The sequence below is a fragment of the Scylla paramamosain genome, unplaced genomic scaffold (assembly GCF_035594125.1).
Source record: "Scylla paramamosain isolate STU-SP2022 unplaced genomic scaffold, ASM3559412v1 Contig35, whole genome shotgun sequence".
In the NCBI taxonomy this organism is placed as follows: Eukaryota; Metazoa; Arthropoda; class Malacostraca; order Decapoda; family Portunidae; genus Scylla; species Scylla paramamosain.
Window position 1 is genome coordinate 682,501 of NW_026973700.1, and position 10,000 is coordinate 692,500.

Genomic DNA, 10,000 nt, shown 5'->3' on the forward strand with positions numbered 1-10,000 from the left:
TAAAATAAAATGTACTACTACTACTACTACTACTACTACTACTACTACTACTACTACTACTAATAATAATAATAATAATGATAATAATAATAATAATAATAATAATAATAATAATAATAATACAGATTTCATTGAATTATTTTTTTATATGCTTCTCCTCTAATTAATTCCTGTATTCAGTTTTATTACATGCATGTCATGTTTATGAAGCAATCACTTGTACCTAAAAAAGTACTTTCTACATAACTTTCATGAGCCCAAGACAGATTAGCAAAGTAGAGGCATGAAAAACATTCATAGTTGTCTAGTCTTGGGAATGGTTCTCTGTTTCCTTGGGCAGGCTGTGGCTCAGAGGCAGGAGATGAAAATGATGAATTGTATGAACTATGGGAATACTTCTAGACTGAAGTGTGGTGACAGACAGACAAACATATTTATGGACAAAGAGAGAGAGAGAGAGAGAGAGAGAGAGAGAGAGAGAGAGAGAGAGAGAGAGAGAGAGAGAGAGAGAGAGAGAGAGAGAGAGAGAGAGAGAGAGAGAGAGAGAGAGAGAGAGAGAGTACATATAGTGAGAAGACATGAAACAGTATAAAGTAAAGGCAATGAGCAGTACAGTCAAAAAATCAAGCAAACATGAGGCAGAGTGAAGTGGAGATGATGTGAACAAGGAGAGAGAGGTGCAGAACACTCACAGGGGTAGCTGGCCACCCTGGGTCTGGCCCTGGAGATGGCCCGCAGCAGTGTGGACTTGCCAGCGTTAGGGAAGCCCACCAGACCCACATCGGCCAACAGCTTCAGTTCCAGCTTCACAATGTGTCCCTGTGGATACGAGAACATAGGAACATGAGAACACATCATCAAAAGGGGCAGTGCAAGAAGCCAGCAGGTTTGTACATAGTTTTTCTCACCCCCACAGCTGCTAACTTTGCACAGGTGCCTTATCTGTCCATGCACAGAGTACATTTTGCATGTATGAGAGGAGGTTTCCATTTCAAGACACTTGTCCTCCAATTATTGATGATCCTTTTTGACCTCTCTTTAGGGACTGGCATTCTAATGAGCCTTTTTTTCTTTTTTAACCTTTTCTTGCTGTTGGCCAGTGACCCACTTACATAAAAACAAATCAATCAATAAATAAATAAATAAGCCAAGGAACTGCCAGTGTTCCTGATGCCCCACCAGTACCCACCTGTCCCTTCTGCCCATTGTACTGGTTGCTGGGGTTGCTGCCCTGCCCACCTCAAGCCACCAACATCTTGTCTCCTGCACAGTTTATCTCACCTGAAAAAAATAAATAAATAAAGGAAGAAAAGATAAAAATCACATCTTAACTTAGGGAAATATTTCTACTGATTACAGCTTAACTATCCTACACACACACACATACACACATACACACTAACAAATGATTACTGAATCCATTCCATTCATCCACCAGTCTATTTCAGAACCAATTCTTTCCTGTCAATAAAAAAAATTCTCCTAACAAGAGATCAAAGAGAAAATAAAGACAGGGTGAAAAAGGAAAAGGGTGAGAGTGCCATCAGGAAAAAGGTGAGAGTGGCATCCTCACCCAGCAATTTCTGGTGCTGCTCGAGCCAGACGGTGGTGCCTGTAGGGACAGGAATGGTCAGCTCAGCGCCAGCCTCCCCACAGATGCGATACTTGCGACTGTCCATGCCAGCTGCCCCAACCCACCGCTGGTCTGGCCGAGCCTTGCACAGCTTCAGCAGACTGTGGCCTGTGAGGGAAAGAGACAGACAGAGAGAGCAGGGTAAGAGGGATATGGTCTGTGAGAAGGAGAGCAGGGTGAGAAGTGGTCTGTGAGAGGGAGAGCAGGGTGAGAAGTGGTCTGTGAGGGAAAGCAGGGTGAGAAGTGGTCTATGAGAGGGTGAGTAGAATGAAAAGTGGTCTATGAGAGGGAGAGCAGGGTGAGAAGTGGTCTGTGAGAGGGAGAGCAGAGTGAGAAGTGGTCTGTGAGGGAAAGCAGGGTGAGAAGTGGTCTATGAGAGGGTGAGCAGAATGAGAAGTGGTCTATGAGAGGGAGAGCAGGGTGAGAAGTGGTCTATGAGAGGGAGAGCAGGGTGAGAAGTGGTCTGTGAGAGGGAGAGCAGGGTGAGAAGTGGTCTGTGAGAGGGAGAGCAGGGTGAGAAGTGGTTTGTGAGAGAGAGCAGGGTGAGAAGTGGTCTGTGAGAGGGAGAGCAGGGTGAGAAGTGGTCTGTGTGAGGGAGAGCAGAGTGAGAAGTGGTCTGTGAGAGGGAGAGCAGGATGAGAAGTGGTCTGTGAGAGGGAGAGCAGGGTGAGAAGTGGTCTGTGAGAGGGAGAGCAGGGTGAGAAGTGGTCTGTGAGAGGGAGAGCAGGGTGAGAAGTGGTCTGTGTGAGGGAGAGCAGGGTGAGAAGTGGTCTGTGAGAGGGAGACCAGGGTGAGAAGTGGTCTGTGAGAGGGAGAGCAGGGTGAGAAGTGGTCTGTGAGAGAGAGCAGGGTGAGAAGTGGTCTGTGAGAGGGAGAGCAGGGTGAGAAGTGGTCTGTGAGAGGGAGAGCAGGGTGAGAAGTGGTCTGTGAGAGGGAGAGCAGGGTGAGAAGGAAGTTTGCAAGCCTCATTCCCTGTCATAACAGTGTTTAAATGCCATGCCTCACTTCCTGTCATAACAAACATAGTCTCTCTATGGTCACTTCCCATCACAACAGACACAGTGTCTCCGTGCCTCACCTTCCTTCCCCTCCACATACACGTCACCCCCTGCGCCACCCCACTCCCCTGAGGCACAGCAGACCCATGCCCCCCGCTCCACCCCGCACGTGCAGCCGCAAAACATCCACAAACTTGCTGCGTACGCTCTTCATCTTATCCCAGTGCTCATACCACCTGGATGGGAAAACTGCTTTAGGAAATTGCTATAGGTACATTCCTATATTTTCTGGAGCAGAGTAAGTAAAATATATTGTTATGGGTATCTTTCTACCTTCTCTGGAGTAAAAAAAGAAAAAAAAAAGTTAAATCTATCTATTTATCTATATACAGCAGCAGCAGCAGCAGCAGCAATAATAATCTATCTATCTTTTCTGTATACCAGACTGGTAATCACATATGTAGTGGCCCATACAAAGCAACACACACACACACCACACACACACACACACACACACACACATGGACTGCAAGAGAAGAAAACCCAGTTAAATCTGAGAGATGGAAAGGAAGGAATTGGTAAGGAAAAATTATTACAATGGTCCAAGATGAGGAACAGGGACTGGAACGAGAAGTGGAAGAGGCACATAGACTTGGAAAATATAGTGAGGGAGGTAAAAGACCATTAAAAGTGAGAATGAGATCCCAAGTTGCAATACAGCAGATCCTAGTGAGAATCAGGAAGCTGGCTGAAAGTTCAGAATACAAAAATATTTGGGTAAAAAGAGATATGAACTTGGAAGAAAGGGAAAAAGAGCAGGACCTGAGAAATGAAGCTAAGGAAAAAAATGACAGAAGGACAGAGACTGAGAAGAGGAAATTTTATTGGAGGATACTAGATATGACACTGAGGAAATGGTATACTTGGGAAAGGGAACAAGTACTGAAAGAACCACAGCAGCAGACGGAGAAATTACAAGTGGTGGGGAAGCAGTACATTAAGAGTAATTTATACAAACATAGATGGGTTACTCTCAGGTGTACTGGAAGTGAGCGATTACCTGAAGGAAAGTAGACCAGATGTGTTGTGCCTAACAGAGACAAAGTTAAAAGAGGAAGTCCACTTAAGCTTTAAGGAGGAGAGATATAATTACTAGAGGAGAGATAGAGAAGGGAAAAGGAGGAGGAGGAGTACTGATAATACTTCGAGATGATATATATGTGGAAGAAGTGCAACGTGGAGATGGTATGGTGGAGGTGATAGGTAAAACAATCAGGACTAGTGGGAAGAGAGAGGAGGAGGATCATATTAACGTACGTGCCACAACACAAGGAAATGCAAAAGGAAGTGTTGAAGTGCCTAGACAACATGATAAGGAAGGACAGTAAAATACTACTAGTGGGAGACTTTAACCGCAAAAATGTCAGCTGGGAGGAGATGGAAGTTAATGGAAATGCTGGCCAGATGGAGTGAAGAAACGCTACAGTTAGCTATGTTGAATACAATGGACCGATGGGTGGAGGAATTTTACAAGATACAGAGAGGAGGAGGAACCATCAATGCTAGACCTGGTGTTCACAAAAAAAAAAAAAAAAAAAAAAAAAAAAAAAAAAAAAAAAAAAACAGAGCCCTGTCCAAACATTAAATGCTTAATCCCAAAGGGAAAAAGTGACCATGTGGTGTTAGAAGTGGTACTGTAAGACTGGGAGGTTCTAGCATGTAAGGAGGATTATAAAAATGGGAGATTAAATCACGCAAGGACAAATTTTGCAGAGTTAAGAAAATTCTTTGGAAGGGACTTACGGAAGGCATGAGAGTGCAAGAGAAATATGAAACATTCTTGAAGAAGTACAATGAAGATGTGCAGAAGTATGTACCTATATAAAAAGTAAGGAGGAACAAACATATTTGGTATAATGCCAGATGTGCACAAGCTAAGAAGAGAAAGGATATAGCTTGGAAAAACTGAAGAAGCAAAAAAAAAAATGAAAAGAATAGAAAGCAGTATAAGGAGGCAAGGAATAAATATTTTTAGAATAAGAAGAGAGGAGGAGAAACAACTTGAAAAGGATGTGGTAAAGAAATGTGAAGAAGACCCCAAGCTTTTTTTTACAAGTATATTAATGGAAAGATGATAAACAGAGAGACCATTGACAAGATAGTAAAGGGAGAAAGGATATATCAAACAGTGGAAGAGATGAGTGAAATTATGAATGAGAGTTTTAGGTCTGTGTTCAATGTGGAAGCAAATTTTATAGAACCAAATGAGGAAGTGTGGTGGGAAGGGTTACAAAAAGTCTTGGTGCAAAAACTGAAAATTGGCAAATTGTTATGAGAGTTGCATGTCAGGAAAGCATTGGGGCTTGATGAAGTATCAGGCTGGACACTAAAGGAATGTAGAGAACAAGTGGTGGAGCCAATTTGGGATGTGATTAACAGCTCACTGATAGAGGGGGGAAAAGTACCAAAAGAGTGGAAGAGAGCAAATATAGTGACAATACACAAAGGAGGAAAGAGGACTGAGCCACTAAATTATAGACTGGTGTTGGTAGCTAGTGTTATAGGCAAGATCTGTGAAATAGTGATCAAAGAAAAGTGAGTGAAATATTTGGAAAAGAACAAAGTTATAACAAATAGACAATTTGGTTTCAGAAGAGGAAGGTCATGTGTACCAAAATTTACAGAGTTTCTATACAAGAGTAATAGATGAAGTACAAAACAGAGATGGGTGGGTAGATGTAGTGTGGCTTGGACATCAAAAAACTTTTGATAAAGTTCTGCATAAAAGATTATTGTGGAAGAAGAAACATATAGGAGGACTGAGAGGGAAGAAGAGTCAGTGTTTGAGGGGCATCAAGAAGAACAGTCTTCCACATAGAACTGTGAATATCTGGAATTGCTTAAATGAAGAGGTTGTTAGAGCACCAAACATGCAGAAAATTTAAGGAAATGCTGGATAAATATAGCTATGGAGACAGGACACTATGAGCCCTGCTCAAACCCTATATTACACACACACACCACACACACACACACACACACACACACACACACACACACACACACACACACACACACACACATCACTCACACTCTTAGCCCAGCCAGCCCGTGGTGGAAAGGGGACAGTTTCATGGACCATCCTACTACACCCCAGGAGGTTAGGTATAGCACAGCTGGCCATATATCTTTTTACTTGTCCTAAGAACAAGCAAAAGGTTTATACAGTTCAGTTCCCTTACCATCTAATAATGCAGTAAGTAATGCTTTTTGGGTGATTACTATCTCAGAAATAATACCAAATTCCATAACTAGTTGGGTCTATAGTTGTGAAAAGGACAAACTAATACCCTGAGTTCTCTTAACTGACATGATGTTCTAGGGACTTGTGGTGAGGCCAGACACGTGAAGGTGTCTTGGCCTCCAGTCTGAGCAGCCACTCTCTCTTCCTTCACAGAAGACCTGCTTTTGACACCAGCGTACAAACACCACTCCACTCCAACACTCGGACAGCCTCACCTATGGTCTGACCCTTTTATCCTCAGCATTTGGGTATTGTCCTTTCTGGGGATTTCCCGTCCTGTGGTGCTGCTAAACTTTACCAACACATACCTTATGTCAGATACTTACTACTACAACATTAAATGGAGTTGTAGCATATATACACTGTAATGATATAAAAAGGTAAGTTAATGTAATATATGTCTATTTTTTAGTGAGAACTGCATTGTGTTTTGCAAACACCACAATACTTGGCAACGTTTCCTCCAGGTGTTGTCACGTTTCTTTGAGTGACTCAGAAAGTCTGTCAGAGTGACCTGTCAATCCACTGGTCACTTCCTCTCACACAGCATGTGAAAAAAGAGAGAGAGAGAGAGAGAGAGAGAGAGAGAGAGAGAGAGAGAGAGAGAGAGAGGGAGAGAGAGAGAGAGAGAGAGAGAGAGAGAGAGAGAGAGAGAGAGAGAGAGAGGAGAGAGAGAGAGAGAGATGAGAGAGAGAGAGAGAGAGAAAGTTGGAAGCAAGGTTATCTCTGACACTTAGGGTCTAATCTGGTAATTTGCCCATTAAAAAGTCTGGCAGTGCCACAGGCTGGGAAATTCCCAGAAAGGACAACACATAAACACTCAGGATGAAATGGTCCGACCCTAATTAAGCCACAATTGTACTCACTGAGGGCCTGTAGGGCAGTTAAACCACTCAGTGGTATCTTAGTCTTAGTGTGTATCATCCAGAGTAAATGTATTGTTTCTATAACCAAGGACTCTATCCCATAGCAGGAGTTTCCCCACATGGTACACAAAGCTACACCAATATCACCCTCTTGCTCACCTCATATCTTTAAGAGGATGAGGTGCAGACAAGAGCCGTGTCTGCTAACACTGCCACACACTGCATCATGGGAGCAGACCAGCTCAGGCTTGATGCACAGACAGCAGACTGGACTAAGCTTTTCTCCTCACTCCCTTGCTCTTGAATGCCTGTAATAATAATGTATGCTTTAATTAACTCTTTCAATAATAATTCAAAGCTTTAAGTACAATACATAATGGGAGCAAACAAGCTGAGGCTTAATGTGCAGACAGCAGACTGGACTCAGCTTTCTTGCTTATTCCCTGGCTCTTGAATACCTGTAATAATAACATGTGCATTAATCAACTCCTTCAACATCAATTCCAAACACTAAACACACTGCATTATCACATTACAAAACATCTGGATTAGTACATACTACTGGACTAAGCTTTCTTCCTCACTCCTTTGCTCCTGAGTGTCTGTAATACTGTAATAATGTAATAATATGTACAGTAAAATCCCTCTCATCTGGCAGCTTTAAGTATCCGGCACATTTTTCCCCCGAGCCTTAAAATCAATAAAAAATCAAGGTGTACTCATAAAAATCAATTAAAATTCCCGCGCGAGGCATACTTTGTCCCCTCGCCACCAGAGAGCACTGCTTCACGCCACCCGCGGCCCACTACACTGTGTTTACTCAGTGACTCAGACCCGCGTGTGCACTGTTTATCGCCTGATGCCTTCATCATGCCTAAAGTTGTAGAAAAGAGGAAACGTGTTGTGCTTACACTTAAGCAGCTGATCAGATCAGCTGCTGATTAAGATCAGCTGATCTTTGTTATGGTAGGATGCGTGAGTGTAGGGTGGTGATTGTGTACATAATTTCACTTCTATTCAAGTATCCAGTAATATTCAAGTATCCGGCATGTCGGCGGTCCCGTTGATGCCGGATAAGAGGGATTTTACTGTACCTTAATTAGCTCTCAGCAACAACTCCAACCACTTAGGGCACTGTGGACAATCTCTGCAAGCATCAACAAGGAAAGAAAAGAATAGATTTCAAAGTTATATCCAGTATGATGTTTAGAACTGGCTGTCACAAACAAGACAAAAAGAACTTGAAAATACATTTATAATATTTAGATGTGACTGTCACAAGGTAGAGAAAAAAAACAGAATGGAATTTTCACATTTCTAACCAGTATAATGTTTAGATGAGGCTCTCACAGGATAAACATAAGAATGAAAGTAATAGATTTGTAGTTTTCTGGCCAATATAATATTTAGTAGTGGGTGTCAGAAGAAAGAGAAAGGAATTAAAATAATGTATTTTCACATTTCTATTAGGTATAATGTTTAGATGTGGCTGTCACAAGGAAGACAAAAAGACTAAAAAATAGATATTTAAATTTGTATCCAGCACATTATAACATTCAGCTGTGGCTCTCTCAAGGAAGGGAAAAAAATAATGAATAGATTTTCACATTTTCTGGCCAGTATAATGTTTGGAAGTGGGTGTCAAACAAAATAGAATGTCTCAGGGAGGAAAAATATGTTGAATACCAGTGAAGGGGTGAATGGAGTGAAGGAATACAGGAATGGGCATGGGGAGGATCAAACACAGCATGCAATTTGTCATGGAGAAAGACTGGCAGGAAACAAGATGACTACACCCCACATTAATCAACTCTTTCAACAGCAGTTCACATGCACTGTATGTAGTCATTGCATGCATCCACAATGTAGAGAAAAACAATTTTTTAAGTGAATACATCCTCAAATTCCTAGCCAGTATAATGCTTAGATAAAGCTGTCACAAGACAGAGAAAAGAATTAAATAGATTATCAAATTCCTAGCCAATATAATGTTTAGATAAAGCTGTCACAAGAGAGAGAAAAGAATGAAATAGATTATCAAATTCCTAGCAAGTATAATATTTAGATAAAGATGTCAGGAGAGAGAAAAGAGTTTCACATTTGTAGCCAGTGTAATGTTTAAATGTGGCTGTCACAAGAAAGAGAAAAGAATTACAGGAATAGATTTTCACATTTGTAGCCAGTATAGTGTTTAGATGTGGCTCTCATAAGCAACAGAAAAAAATTAAAAGATGCTAAATAACAGAAAAGAGTTAATGGTACAAAGAAATATAGGAGTGGTCAAGAGCAGAAATCAAAGACAGCCTTCTAATTCATCACATTGAAAGAATGGCAGGAAGTAGGATGACCATTAAGCACACTGTTAAAAGCATTCTTCTCTCATCAGGATTATTTTCAAAGATCACAGACATGATTAGCTGGGTTCAATATTTTTTTCTCTCTTTATCTATCATTAGGATCATGACATAAACAAAAACATTAAAAATCAGGATGGGTTGAAAGCCCCAAGAATAGTAAGAGAGAGGAGTGAGCCTCTTAACATAGCAACTGTTTACCAGCAAGCAAGTATTGTAGATACGGGATGAGAGATGAGGGTTGTGGCCTGGCTGTAACGGTGTGTGGCACATGAGCCTCAGTCCTACCCAGAGATCAGTCACCATGAACCATGAGCTCTTAACGTACGGGAGTGGCTGGCTGGACAGCAAGATAACTCCTCAAAACCCTAATAACTTCCAGCAGCACCAGCGCACGACCCTGGGCAAATAACAGTGAAAGACAGGGAAATGTGAGTGATTATTAGAGACAAGTGATCTCCTTGGAAGGAAGTTATCACCCACAGGGATCAGTTTTTGCCCTAATTATGTTTGCAACATATATGAATGACATGAATGATGAATCAGTAAAAGTTTCTTTGCCTACAATGCTAAACTCATGAGACAAGTGAGTGTACAGGACAATTGTGAAATACTGCAACACCTTAATAAAAATTGGAAATGGAGCTGCACATGAGAAATAGAATTCAATGTCAACAAATTCAGTGTAATGGAGTTTTGGAAAGAGCAAGCAAAGGATTTCAAGGGAATATAAACTTGAAGGAGAGATTATACAGAAATCAAAGTCAGGGAGATCTCTAGGAGTATTCGTATCAGACAACACGTCACCTGAGAAACACATAAATAAAATTGTTGGAGAGACTTAC

At 41.5% G+C, this 10,000-nt stretch overlaps 1 pseudogene; it reads right to left on the bottom strand.

Moving 5' to 3' along the window:
• LOC135097876 (GTP-binding protein 10 homolog) overlaps positions 1 to 10,000 on the bottom strand; it is a 24,575-nt pseudogene that overhangs the window by 13,723 nt on the left and 852 nt on the right.